Source organism: Tamandua tetradactyla, chromosome 23, assembly GCF_023851605.1.
Source record: "Tamandua tetradactyla isolate mTamTet1 chromosome 23, mTamTet1.pri, whole genome shotgun sequence".
NCBI classification, from domain to species: Eukaryota; Metazoa; Chordata; class Mammalia; order Pilosa; family Myrmecophagidae; genus Tamandua; species Tamandua tetradactyla.
In genome coordinates, this window is record NC_135349.1 from 12,825,545 (window position 1) to 12,840,637 (window position 15,093).

The window sequence follows — 15,093 nt, forward strand, 5'->3', positions numbered from 1 at the left end:
TTTTTAAATATCGTATTAGCTCTACATTAGGATAAATGAGGTATGTAGAAAAATTGTAACAGAGCATTAGCATCTGCCTCTGCTTAGCACACTGATTAGGTCCAGATGAAATCCTCAAAGCAGACTGCAGACACTGATGAGAGAGCCCGGGAAGGTGCTTTCAAAGTGGAAATTCAATCTGAGATCCAGGTGGACGAGGGGGGAGAGTGGAAAAGCGGGGGCTGCGCTGGGTGTGGGATGGGGGTTGGACATGCCCAGGCCCCCTCTGATGTCCATCCCCCTGGATTCCAGATGAATCTATAGGAGTCATTGAGGCAGCCTGGCATAGAGGTGACAACAACTGTGAATAATTACAGCTGTCCTTTCCTGGGCTTCTAGAAGGGTCAAAGGGTCCCTATGCAAACATCCTCATTTAATCCTCATTTTCATGAGTGAGGGACCAGGGGCCAGAGAGAGTAGGTGGAGGGACGTCGAGTCTGGAACTGCCTGGCTCCACTGCCTTGTGCTACAGTTTTGCCACACTTAGGGTCCCAGGTGGGGTGGGCGGCCTGTAAAGACCCCGAGTGTGTTCTGTGGGCGTCATCCTCAGTCTCACTGGGGCTGGGCTTTGCGACCAGGTGGTCCCCAGCCGTGATCATGGACTCATAGCAGCAAGACCGTCACTTCCTGTGACCTCAGAGGGTACCACTGGTCAATTCAGATCCCTCCCCCCGCCATTCGGGGGCTTACCTGGGTCACAGGTGACTTGATTTAAGGAGGCAGCTATGCCGGAGTCTGATTTCTGCCTAGTTGATGAGTTAAGCATTTTGCCTCTGGAGGCTTGAATCTACTTAGCGATGAGACCTTGAGCAAGTTAACCTCTCTGAGACTCGATTTCTCATCTGTGAAGTGGGTATAATGGCCCAGTGAAAATCCATGTAATATACTTAGCACAGTGCCCAATACATTAGGCTCAGAAACCTTATCTGCTATTTTAAGTATGATAATTATTATTGAGAGCTGGGTCTCTGGAATTAGCCTCACCTGAGTTTAGCTCTTGGCCCTTCTACTTGTTGGATGTACGATCTCGGCCCAGTCGTTACCTCCCAAGCAAGGCTCAGTTTTCTTACCTGTACAATGGGGATAATGGGAGCACCTACCTTTCTCCCACAGATGTTCAGTTGATCACATGTGTTAATCCATTTCATGGGCTCAGGATCTGGCTGGTACCCAGGATATTTGCTCCTTACCCCTGTATGCAGCTGAGTTTACCCAGGGGCCTGCTTTTTGGTGTGAAATACAGAAGAGTCCTTTCCTGCTGATGGCCAGGTGGACTGGGGGTGGTTTTAAGTTGGCAGGTGAGAGGGCGGGGACATAGCCCAGACGTGTAGGGCTCTAAAATTGGGGCTTCCCACCACCTAGCACTGCCTCCTGTGCCCAGGTGTCTGGGGACATCTCCTGAGGATGCTGCCTGCCTGTTTGGGAGCATACACTCTCAAACGTTTGGCCCGCATGGCCGCCACCATCCATTTCTTCAGGATGGAGCCGCTGGGGTGAGCTCTGCATCTCTTGCTCAGCTCAGAACTTGGAGCATGCTACTTCCTCGGCGACTCATTGAGTTCATTGTATCACAATAAACAAGTCTCAGATGATATATAATCTAGTTCCCGGTTATAAGGTATAGATAATTTGAAAAGCAAGAGCCCAGAAGATGGTGCTGGAACAAGCAGGGAAAGCTTCCTGGAGGAGGTGATCTGAGCCGGGCCTTGAAGGCCAGAGTGAGGAAGCTTTCTGGGTGGGGGAGCAGTGTGAGCAGTGGCTCGGTGTTTATCTGTCCTGGTGGAGCAGGGTGTATGTGTTAGAGGTGAGAGGATGGTGGTGGGCAGAAGTTTGAACTCAGTCTAGCAGACTAGAGAGACGCCCAAAGTTTCAGAGGTGGAACGTCGTTCTGGACGTGTTTTGTAGGGTGACCTGGTGGCTGGATGCCAGATGGATTAGGAGCCTGGGGAGGGCTGCAGAAGCCTGGAAAACACACCCATTCTCTTGTGCACCTGAGAACAATCCTGTCTCAGCAGAGCAGCTCTGTGCTCTTTGTCTGGCTCTAGCCTCCTGGGAGAGCATGCAGCATGCATTGTGCTACCCGGAGGTGCCCTCACTTAATCCTATTGTGTTGAGTAATGAATCATTCTCAGAGGCTTTTGTGCAAGCAAATAGAGTATTTATCCAGGTCCCTGGGAACCTGGGGACATCTTAGAAGCATGAGATGGCTTTGAAGTGGGGTCAAATGAAGTCCTTAAGCCTCTGAGTACAAGGTAAAAAAGTCAGAGCCTGTTCATGTCAAAGGTAGAATATTTTCTGTGAGGATAAACTTTTAGCAAGAAGCCTTTCATGGTAAACATGCCCTGAGAACACTTTTTCTGTCTCGTGAGTTAAAGCCCTGTGCTTAGGGCAAAGGTGGATAGGGAGAGAGATGGTGCCTGGCAGGCAGGGTCCCTGGGTCCGACTTGTTGGGTCACTGTACTGCCTGGGGGAAGCTGGAATCCACAATAAGGAACCCTGTGTTAGACTTTCACACCATAGCTCATTTGATCCCCTTACTACTCTGGGAAACAATTTATTGATGGGGAAATCAAGGCTTCGCAGATGTGGATTTACTTGCTGGTGGTCACACAGTGGGGTGGCAGGAGATATGCTGCCAAGTCCGCCTTCAAGGAAGAACTTGTGGCCCAGGAGTTGGGAGAGCTGCCAGCAGAAAGTCTCTTGTGGGTTCCTCCAGGGACGCCCCTGCTGCAGAGAGCCTTCTCGGCCAAGATCATGTCCTTCCTGGGGAGGCCCATGTGTGGGGACTGGTCAATACGGGAATATAAAGACTAGGCCATCTGAGTCCCACTCGGCATAACTCTGAAGGTCATTCTGACCTCAGAGTGGTCAGCTGAGGCTATCACTGGGCCTGTGCTGCAGCCCCGCTTCTCCCAGCCACCTTTGTCTCCTTCACCCTTCACAAGTGTGAAGGGAATTGAACTCCATCTCAGAATCTACTTCCTGGGGAACCCAACCTGGGATACATGGTGAGAAAATGCTGGAGCTGGGAGCCAGTCATTCCTTCTCTCTCGGCCCCAGTTCCTTCACCTGTAAAATGGAAAGGAAACACCAGATCAGCCAGTTCCCAAAGTGTGGCCTGTGGAACCCTGAGGAAACTCAGGAGGTCAAAACTATTTCACAGTCATGCTAAGATGTTATTTGCTGTTTCCATTGTGTTGACATTTGTGCTGATGGTGACAGAGAAATGGTGCTTTAGCAGTCGCATCAATCCAAACTGATATCATACGGTTCTTTACTGCTTGCACTCACAATTAAAAAACAAAGTTTTACTTTAAAATGTCCTTGATGAAACAGCAAAAATTACCTGTTTTATGAAATCTCACCCCTTGACTACACAACTTTCCACTATTCTGAGTGGCGAAATGGGGAGTCTGCACACTCAAGTACAGTGTTGTCTTGAGAAAAAGTACATGCGCGATTGTTTGAGGTGTAAGTAGAACTAGCCACTTTTTTCATGGAGCATCATTTTCAACTTGAAAGAGCAATTGACAGACAAGCTATAGCACACATTTTCTTGGAAACACACAAAGCAGAGCCTGTCACTCCAAGTAAAGCAGCTCACAGTTGTTTTGTTACCAATGATAAAATTTAAGCTTTTAAGTGAAAATGACAATTTTGGGAAACTTGTATCCACCACCATGAGCTTGACAACTTGCCAATACTTGAAGATTTTTCTGATGAGCGGGATGGCAATATTAACAAATCAGAGTTTTTGATATCATAATAATGAAGTATGTCAGCATCTGGAAGATCTGCATAATTCAGTGAGCCAGCATATTCCCATGACAAAGCCATGCTCTGGTCAAGGGTGCATTCAAACTGTATGAAAAGGTCATTACTGTGGTATCAGATGCCACATTGCCAAAATGCAATACATGTTGCATTTGAGGTAGTGTTAAAGAAGAATATCCACAATGATTTGTAAAGGCTATTAAAATACCCCTCCCTGTCCCAACTATATCTCTGTGGTTGTGAGAACCACTGTACTAAATTAGGTGCACTAGATGCTGGCTGTCAGGAGGGCTGTTGAGCTAGACAGTAAGGCTGTCTGGACTCACCCAGAAGAGTGTATCCATCAGGTAGCACTGTTCACTGTGGCCCTGCAGGGGGCATCGTGGCGTGTGTGTCACTGTTGCCTTTCTTGTCTCATCCATGGAGACACCTCTAGCTTTGCTGGTCTCTGACTCTTTGACTTTTAGAACATCCTGGAAAGACTGGTTAATAGCACAAGAAGCAGCTGCACAACTTTTGTAGGCAGAATTGGCCCTGGGAAGATTGACGAGGGAGCTAATTTTGTTTTGCTATTATTCCAAAATCTCTTTTTAGCAATGTCTCTCCTACCTCCAGATTCAGGGTCTGGACAAGTTTGGTAACCCTTTCTTAAATCTCATTTTAAAAAAGGATGTGACAAAGTCACTCATTCACTCTCACTGAGGAGTATGTGTAACTGATCCGGCTATGTGCACTAGCCTTCCTGGGAGATTCAACTTTTGTTGCAAGACGAAGACTTAAGTTAGCATATTTCAAACTTTTTAAAGCCCATGCTCTCTGTTTTCAAACATAAAAAAGCTCAGCTTTCCTACTTTGATATGTGTGGGTGGAGTGAATTGTTTATCCCGGTTTGCACACGATCTCAGTCTTGGCCCATGTCCTTGTGGGGGTGCACTGTAAATCAGGTCTCTTCATGATGCCAGCTTCAGTCAATGTGTGGCCCTGTTACTGGACAAAGGCCGTGGATTCTTTTGCCTAATGCGCTCAATAACCAATTCCTGAGACACCAGGGTTTCAAAGAGAGAAAGAGTTTATCACTAGGTGGGTAGTAGGAGAGCAGATGGCCTAGCGGCCCAAAATCTATTTCCCTGAACTCCTGTAATTCTGATCATTGTATTAGAGGAAAAAGGTAGGCAGGGTTTAGGATAATGAGCACAGTGGTCCCAGATGATATAATTGAAGGTGATTTGATTATTGAGCATGCGCAGATTGATTACATGCTTAGTCAGAGAACATGTGTGAGGAAATGGTGGGGAGGAAGAGGTGACATGTAGGTTACAGTCTAAGCTACTGCACATGTCAGCTGGGCCCACTCTGATTAGATCCAGTCTTGGTTGTCAAGATAATTTTAGATGTGGGGTGTGTTAGCTCTGGGCTTATCCAAGACCCTTCATTAATAAACATTAGAGACTGTCTTTAGTGATTACAAGACTCTGAAGTTGAAAAACTGGATAACTGGGTACAAATGAAGACCAATCGCAGGGTTTTTACAATCACAGAGGCAAAAGATAAGGGCTATGCAACCATTATCAGAGATTAAGGCAACTGGATTACAATTCAGAGATCTCAGATATTTCCCTCTGTCTACTCTAGGATACCAGAAAGCAAAAAGGAATATTTATATAATGATTCAATAATCAAAATCATCCCCTAAATCCTGATTTCTTGGTTACAGCCTCACTGCATCAGGTTGGGGCTTCAGTCTGGATTCTGGAGTCCTTTATAAGCAGATGGCGAGAGAAGCCACAGGGAGCAGCCAGAAGTCGGAAGTCAACGAAACTTGGAAGGGAGAGGGGAAGATGCACCATTTGTATTGCCATGTGATGAAAAAGCCAAGGACCAAGGCTCTCCAGCAGGCAGCTCCTGAATGCCACAGTATTTGAAAATGTCCCCTTGCTGATGCCTCATTTATGGACTTCCCCTAGCCTCCAAACCAAGACCCTATAAATTCCCATTGTTTGAGTGAACCCATTGTATGGTATTTGTTTTAGCAGCTAGGAAACGAAAACAATGTGGTTCTCTCAAGGAACTTTTCCCTATAGTCTGGGTGAGAATTAGTCATACTGTCTGCATATTCCTACCAGTCAAGAACACCTTATTAAATTTTGTTTATTGAAGTCTGTCTTGTGAAAACATTTTTTTGTGTGTTTTCCAAATATGAAATGAAAATACCAATTATGCTCTTTCAAACTCTATCTCCTCCAGCATTTGATACTCTAACATAGTCTTAAAAAAGGACAAGCTCCTCTTCCCATGCAATTCTCAGGTGTGTATCCCTGTCTCCATTGTGGCAAATTAAACCTTCCAAGATGCTATCCATAAGATCTCGCATCCTGCTAGTGCTTGTAAGAATGTAACGTCGACACTCCTCTTCTTGGGGGGTGAGTTCCATTGCCCCCGTCACTTGAACCTGGGTGACCTATGACTATGGAAGAAGTGACACTATGTGAATCCTGATGTTGTCATAAAAAGTGACACAATACCTTTCTGGTCCTCTAGGGACCCTGTTTCTTGGAGGTCAGCCACCGTGTAGCAAGGAAATATGCCCAGGACAACAGTCCCAGTGGAGGTCCCAGCTGACAGCCAGCATCAACTGCCAGACATGTGAGCAAAAGAGTCTGGAGAGCCTCTGGTTGCTGAGGCTTGCCCACTGAGGCCATAGAGAGGAGCTGTCCCCATGGAGTCCTGCCCAAAGTACCACTTGATCAGTGGTAGCTGATGGGGAAGATATGTTTTGGAAGAAAACTTCCCCCAATCTCTGTTTCCACCGCTGACCACTGTGGTTCACAATGTAAATGGGGACACCAAACTCGTGAGATTTGACTTTGGTGAATTTCTCCATTTCCCTTTCTCAATGTCTATTATTAATCAGACCCATATGAGGTTTTCTTTGTAAGGACTTTGAGTAAGTCGTGTTACTTATCTAAGCTTCATTCTCATCTGTCAACTGGAAAGCTTACACTAAATCTCTGAGCTCCTTTCCGGCACTGACCTCCTCTTTTTTCATTTTATTTCCCCCATGTTTCTCCTTTTTATCAAATTCAACAATGAAAATTGTAAACTCAACAAAATCTCCAAATCTCTGCTAGTATCTAATGCACTTGGGGCAGATAAACTGCAGGAATAGCTTTATCTGGCTCTGCAAATGTGACAAGTATGTTTGCACACCGCATGGTGTTTTGTCTACATTTTCTCACTTTCGGATGCCAGGAATCCCACTGACAACTCAGCGTTCCAAGGACAACAACCATTTGTCCCCTTAATTCTTTCATTTTTTTTTCAGCCTTTCTACTGAAATATTTGAGAATCCATTTTTCTTATAAAGCTCAACCAAAATGAGGTATACTTCTCCCCATCCCCAGAGAGCCTCCAATTTCAATAGATTCCTACAGATGGATTAACACAGAGCTTGAGAGCTGCATGCTAAATTTGCACGCTTGGAGACTGGTGGCTGACATTTCAACAAAGGACAATTCAGTTTGGTACTATCAACCAAAATTTGGAGAAGACATATCACTGTATTTCTCTACCCCTACTAAGTTGCTTGATTATTTTACCCTTAGGTGGGAGTAAGTCAAGTCACTAAAATAGAATGTCCCTTCCAATGTCCATACTTTAGGGAAAAGAGACTTATGGATCCTGGTAACTAGAGTGGCATGATGTTGAAAATCTGGGATGTGAAATCACCTGCCTTCAAGCTGCTAGGGACCTGGAGAAAGAACTGAAGTGGTTGGAGATTAGGGAAAAACTCAGGAGTCATAAGGATAGTTGATGATTGGACAATGGCTGAGTATTTAAAATGTTTTATTTATTGCATTTAAGTTGCCCCTCTTTATTTTTTTGATACCTGAATGCTTATAAATTATTTGTTAATAAATCTGGCAATGTTTATTTTTCATCTGGCTGTGCTTGCCTGGGAGTTTGTAAGATCTTTTTCTTTAAAAGATGCCTATCATTTATGTTTTATACATGGATCTGTATCTCTGATATAACAATAAAAATAACTAAACAATAAATAATAGATAATTATGAAAATTTATATAATTTGGAAACCTATATTCTGGAATAGAATATAATACAGGGAGAAAAGGTAGACCAGAAGTTCATGATAGGCACTCTTTTTTGTTTTTTCACATGGGCAGGCACTGGAAATTGAGCCTGCATCTCCAGCATGGCGGGTGAGAACTCTGCCAGTGAGCCACTGTGGCCCACCCCGTGACAGGCACTCTTAAGCATTTGGGGGGTGGTCCCTCAAGATGATGCTAATTAAACTGGGTCTGTATTTTTTTAATTGCATGATTTAACTCATTTGTGTTTATTGTTATAACTAATATGTTTGCTTTTACTTTAAAAATATTTAATGCAGTCATTCACATTTCATTATTTTGCATTGTAAAGGATGTTTTCTTGGGTGTGATTTTTTTGGCATGCTGTATGGTGGGGGTCACATTTCATTCTTTATCCTGTTATTGCAGCATCATTTGTTGAATTTCTTTTGGTGGGGGGGGGGTTGAAGTGCATGGGCCGGGAATCGAGCTCTGGTCTCCTGCATGGCAGGCAAAAATTCTACCATGGAACTACCCTTGCACTCCATCTTGGGTGTGATTTTTAAAGAGTATCTTTGCTTATTTAAAGGGAGAAAAAGAAATGTGTGTATTTGTTCTTTGTTTGCTTTAAGAAATGTAAACAAGTTGCAAGGAACTATCTGGGAGTGGCTATGGGCAACCTTGGGCAAGGTCATCGGGCAGTGAAGATGGCTAGGCAGTAGGGGCTCCTCTTGGTAGTGGTCTGGCCCCTGGGCAATGCTAATTAAAGCCATTGCTGCTCAGGCTTTGGTCCTGTGGCAGTGTCCTCAGCCCCATCGTAGGGGGTGACCCTTCATAAGTCCCCTTAGAGCCCACTGGCCCCTGAGGCAGAGGCTGGCCTACCTCTGCAGGACTGTAGGATGATGGATGGATTCTAGAGCCACCTGGCCTCTGAGCTATGGCAACCAACTGAGGCCCAAGGCCAGGGTCATTGCTGCCCCGATTTCTTCTCTTTCTGGAAGCTGAAGTTCACATGTCTGCTCAGTTTTTTGTTTTTGAATATAAGAGTCAGCCTGGGCAGTGCTTGCTCATGATTCCAGGATTCAGCAAGCCTCAAGCACAGTTTTGTTGCATCAGATTCAGAGTACATGTGTTTGTAGTCGTGATTGCTTGATTCATGAGTTTATATACTATGTGTCCTGGTCTTTTTATTTTTCCCCAGCAAGATAAGTCACAGAGCAGACCAGAATAGATTGGGATGGATTTTTACTTAATCCAAAACCTACTGTCGGTTTTCTGGTTCATCACAGGGTCAATCTCTCGCTAGCTCCAAAGATACCTAACTGCATGTCAGTTGTGGGTCATTGTCTGAGGATCACGCTGACGTTGAGTGACTTGTTTCAGTGACTGCTGAGCATGTCTTGTAGTTTAGCTATGTCATTTTGCAAATCCTCCTTAAAAACTCCACTTGCCCTTGAACTGTTCTCATGCACCAGGCAGAATTCCCAGGAGTTCTGGAGTTGGTCTCCAGGTCCATGGTAACTTTGGGCTTGCTCCACTTCCCAGACCGGGAATTTTCTGTGCTCTTTCCTTCACTTCACTGCTTTTATCAAGACTTCCTTCACGGGGACCTTTGCACTGTCCTCCTGAATGAGGGAGAATCCATGAGCAACACTTATTTGAACAAAGAATGATTCTTTAGATGAAAGACCAGGAGGTGAACATTTGCCAGCCAGGGCCAGTGTATGGAAGCCAAATTTATGGATGGGCTCTTTGGAATTCATTGTGGGGGAAGGAAGCTCATGGTGACCATCCTGGCATCCTGTGCAATATACGGGCAGTTGGCACTACGCTGTCACTGATCTTCACTCCTGTCTTTCACTCCTGTGCTGACAACAGATGAGCTCAAAAGGTCCTGCACCTGGCGCAGGCCATGTCCATGGTCACTGGCAGCAGTCTGCCTGTGCAGGAGGAGGTAGGCATTGATCTTGATGGTTGTGATGGTACCTCCTTGACCCTTTGCCATTAAATTTGGAATTCTTTAATGAATTTGCCATCAAATTCATTAAAGGGATTACCCAGCTGCAGAAGGCATTGCTCCAGGAGGACAGAGTACTATTGGTTGTTTTCCAGAACTTGGAGGATTTTCTTAGAGGGACTCTTTTGCAAGCAGTGACTTTAATTTTTGGACTGATAGCTTAGAATTTCTCTCTCTGCCAAATATGTTTGCATTTGATCTGGTCCTGTCTCTCCTTTTGGAGTTGTTCTAATCTTTGATATGTACATATCCCCAGTCTCACCATTACTTCCCTGAGTTTCTGACCCACCCATCAGGATGAATCTTCTCTAGGTTGACATTGTGATCAAGGAGAACCATCTCACACACTCCTGTGTCATCGCTGGCTACACATGACTCTCAAATTGGAGCTACTGAATGGAAGCCAGGATGACAATTAGATTGTCCAAAGCCATCCTTTCTGTGGGCTAATTTCCTTAAAAGACTATTTATTCCTTTTTGTGTTATTTCATGGACTTACATAGCAGGTGCCAAGATCCAGTTAAAGGGAACCAGGTACAGGACAGTACCTCTCAAATATTTCCACAGACACATCTAGGTTTGAATGCTGACTCTGGGTCATGCCAGCTATGTAGCTGAGGCTGAGTCTTCCTTATCCAGCTGTTAGGCTCACAGCATCTCCTGTTCTGGAAGGGCTTGGAAACGAATGCTCCCAGACAACCTAAGCAAAAGGTCTGGCTGTCAGCACTGAGCATAGAAGAGTAAGAGGGGGGCTCCAGGCCTGTGGGTGGGTTGATGGGTGAGCAAATGAGCTGGCAGCTGGAGCAACCTCGTCCTGAAGCTGCCTCACACGATGAGTTGTGCTGGCCCGAGGCTCCACCCGCTGTGCCTCCTGGGCCCTGCCTCCAGCTCCGCACTCTTGGGAGCCTCTGAAACACACTCCTCCTGGCTTGACAGCTGCTTCGCAGGCCCACCTTTGTGCCCTCTGCTGTCCACTGCCTCCAGCCTACCAGGAACAGAACTCGTAGCCCTCAGCCAGGTTACAACCTTTGCTTTTGTTTTCTCTTTTGAACTAGAAAGTATGCAGCCAATGTTCAATTTTAATGTGGTTAACTTTATGCTTTTCAGAAACACATTTGCATGTGTATTTTCTATCATTATTAAATGCAGGCACAATAACTTTTGACTCCTTTTTTTGAAATGAGTAAAATCCATGTGCTTTTGCCTTCTGTGCTTAACTTTCTAGGCCATGCCAATATAATCCAGGTACATTGTAAGACACATGCTCTTGTTAATATTGATTTTTTTTTTTTTACAATTTATATCCCGATATTCAGGGATCTCCTGTTGGCTTGGGCATTTATTTAGTTACCATTTATGCCAATTATTTTGATGTCTCTCTGGTTAACAGTGCTAATGCATGCTTTTATATCTTCTCTGTTCTTGAGTCCTTACTTTCAGCTGATCTGTTAGGTTTCAGGATTATAACTTTGGTCAAAGTTTTCAGCATCTGGGTTTGGCCAAGAATTCTTGAATCCCAGCTATCCCCTCCACACTCTACAGACAATGCTTTATTTCTTCTGTTTGTATTGGTAGAAAATGGGGTCCACTTGAAATCGATTCTTTTTTAAAATAAACTGCCATTTTAGTTTACCTTTTTTTCTGCCTGGGCAGGCAATGGGAATCGAACCCAGGTCTCTGGCATGGCAGGTGAGAACTCTGCCAGTGAGCCACCATGGCCCGCCCATTATATTTTACTTTTGACTTTGATTCTTGTAGCATTTTTCTCTTACCTGAATTTGAGAAATATTCCTAAAATATGTTTACTTGGGTCTCTTTTCAAAACTTTACTTAAAACAATGAGTCTCTTTGATTTGCATGCTCAGATTTGTTTTTAAGCAGAGGAGTACTGTCTTCTACTAAATCATTGATTCTTGTTTTCCTTTCATTTGTTCTGAAATATTCTTTGGATTAGTAATACTCCTAAAGATTAGATATTGGATTGTTAGGCTTCATGTGTTTCATCTTCTCTCTTAATGTCATCTCTTTGTGTTCTCCTCACTCCCCTCCCCTCATCTTACTTAGTTCACCTAGTTAATAATTGTCATTACCAATTTTTCCATAGTTGATTTTTGCTATTTGGTGCATCCAATGTGGATTTTAATTCTGCTACTGTTTTTAACTTCTTGTACTCCCTTCTTATCTCTGCCATTTTCTTTTTCATCTGACCCTACATTTCCGATTTTTTATTTCGTCATTAAAAACCTGCATTTTGAAGTTTTTCTTAATTTTCAAAAACTTAAGAACACAAAACAGATGCAGTCTGAACATTGCTTCTGTATCCTCTAAAAGGTCCATCTTTTTCCTGTAAACAGTCAATTTCCTAGGTAAGCATTCCCTTTGCACAGCTAGGGCAAAGTTGTTGGGTTTGTTAATAATTACATTCTTAAAATTTGTGTTTGTTAATTATTATAGTTACAATCTTTTTATAGACCCCAGTGTTGTGTTCTTTTTTTCTGTATATACTCATCCTTGCACAATCTTTTTCCCAGGCTCAGTGTTTGCTAGCTGATAGGTGCACATATTCTCTTTCATTTCCCCCTACAGGCTGCCCCTAGTTTGCCAGAATTTTCCTCTTGGATCTTAGGCCGGGAGGCAAATCGATGTGCACAGCCCCTTGCCTCATTTCTGGTGAATGGCAAACATTTATCTCATGCAGCTCTTCACAACTAACAGAATTTTATCTTGCTCCCATTATCTGGTCCCTTAAGTGAGAGAAAGTGATTGCATTCCCAGATAATTAAAAACCATCTACTTTTCTTCAGCTACCAGGAGCACTTTGTTCTCAGGGTTCCCATCGATGAAATAAACTTTCACAGGCATGTCTCATTTTGGCCGTGTTGTGTTTTGGGAAGTTGTTTTCTCTTGAAGACAACATTTCCCAAAGTGTATTTCATGGAAGGGCATAAAAATTCCAAGGGAGGATTATAGAAAAGGTAATAATTTAATTAACCACTTAACTTGTGAATATGAAAAAGGGTTCAATGGCCCAAAATGTTTGGAAATATTGGGTTCATCAAAGATAAACTGGCTTTTTTAATTTTAACTCCAGTGAGTTATTCTGGACCCTGTTGGGTATGAGTGGAGAAACTCAATTTGAATCCAACTGGAAAGGAAATAGATCAGGAGGACGACCCTGGAGAACACCACCACAGCTGGACTTCCAGGAGTGGTTAGTCCTGGACTCATACACTACTGGATTCAGCTCCGTACTGTGCATCTGCCTTGTTCTCTTCTCTCCCTTCCTCCTGGTCTCTCTCCTCTCCAGGCATCAGGACGGGAAATGTAGTGCTGTAGTTTTCAGAGCTTTATATCCCACAGCTTCAGCCGCTCGAAAAACACTGAGTTTCTCAGTTTCCTTCCCAAATTCCCAGGAAACCATTCTCAATGGCCTAATTTGAATCAATTACTCATCCTTGGTCCAATCAAATGTGATCAGTAAGTGGGGTCCAGGGAAGAGAGTGTGATTGACCAACTTTCAATAAGGTGCTTACTCCTGGACCAATCAATGGTAACCCGAAGAACAGCTTATCACATGGAACAAAATGGCGGCTCTCTCGTAACCCGCTGTTTAGGTTACCTAGCTGTTAAAGCAAATACCATGCAGCAGGTTGGCTTAAATAGTGGAAATTTATTGGCCCATGGTTTTAAAGCTAGCAGAGGTGTAAAGATAAAGTGTCATCAAGACCGTGCTTTCTCCCAGAAGACTGTGGCATTCTGGGGCTGGCTGCTACTGATCTCTCATCCTCGGCTTTTTGTCATTTGGTAAAGTACAAGGCAGCCTCTCATGGTCTGTCCTTTCTCTTCCAGGTTCCATTGACTTCCAGCTTCTGGCTTTCTCTTTCTCTCTCTTAGTGACCTTCTCTAGAAAGTCTTCAGTAATAGTATTAAAACCCATCCTGATACCATTGGGCCCTACCTCAACAGTAGTAGCCTGGTCAAAAGCTCCTATTTACGAGGGTTCACAACCAGAGCTGGCACATTGATCTAATTTTCAGAGCTTTATATCCCACAGCTTCAGACGCTCTTAAAACACTGAGTTTCTCAGTTTCCTTCCCAAATTCCCAGGAAACCATTCTCAATGGCCTAATTTGAATCAATTACTTATCCTTGGACCAATCAAATGTGATCAGTAAGTGGGGTCCAGAGAAGAGGGTGTGATTGACCAAGCTCTGAAAATTAGATCAATGTGCCAGTTTGAATCTATTATGTACCTCAGAAAAGCCAAGTTTTAATCCTGATTCAGTTTTGTGGGAGTAGCCTTTTCTTTTAATCCTGATTCAATAATGTAGTTGGAAACTTCTGATTAGATTATATCCTTGAAGATGTGGCACGCCCACTTGTGGGTGTGACCTTTTGAGATGGAGATGTGACGCTACTCATTCCAGGTGGGTCTTGATTAGTTTACCAGAGTCTTTAAAAGGAGAAACATTTTGGAGAAACCTCAGAAATGACAGAGCTGACAGGAACTTCAGAGCAGAGCTGATACAGATGCTGACCCTTGGAGAAGAGAGACATGGATGTTTGGAGATGCTCAGAGCCCAGAAGATGTCACCATGAGATGTTAAACAAGCCAGAACCTGGAGAAAGTCAAGAAAAGCCAAGAGATGAAAGTCAGTCTCAGAGATGCAAAGTGAGGAACCCCCACAGGAACAGAGGCTGAAAGCAACGGAGCCCAGGAGCAAGGGACGAGCAGATGCCAGCCACATGACTTCCCAGCTGACAGAGGTGTTCCTGACCCATCGGCCTCTCTTGAGGGAAGGTAACTTTCTTGTTGGTGCCTTAATTTGGACACTTTCACTTTCTTAGAACTGTAAATGTGCAGCTTATTAAATTCTCTTTTAAAAAGCTGTTCCATTTCTGGTATATTGCATTCTGGCAGCTTGCAAACTAGTACAATCAAGAACATGTTTTTCTGGGACACATAGCTCCAAACCACCACAGGCATGAATGAGCGAGAAGGGAAGGTCACTTCCCATAAAAGCTGGGGCACTAGACAGACAAAATAGTGTGCCCCTTATATAGTGCTAAGATGATACAGGTTTATGAAAGGGGTACATTCTATGCAGCTTCTCCCCAGACATAGTTGACCACAGATATTTATTTTGGAGGAGCTTCTTGGAACTAGTGTTATGAGGA

At 43.9% G+C, this 15,093-nt stretch overlaps 1 pseudogene; it reads right to left on the minus strand.

Annotated features, from left to right (window-relative positions):
- Positions 1–8,865: 8,865 nt before the first annotated feature.
- Positions 8,866–9,661, minus strand: LOC143666495 (target of rapamycin complex 2 subunit MAPKAP1 pseudogene; annotated as a pseudogene).
- Positions 9,662–15,093: the final 5,432 nt, after the last annotated feature.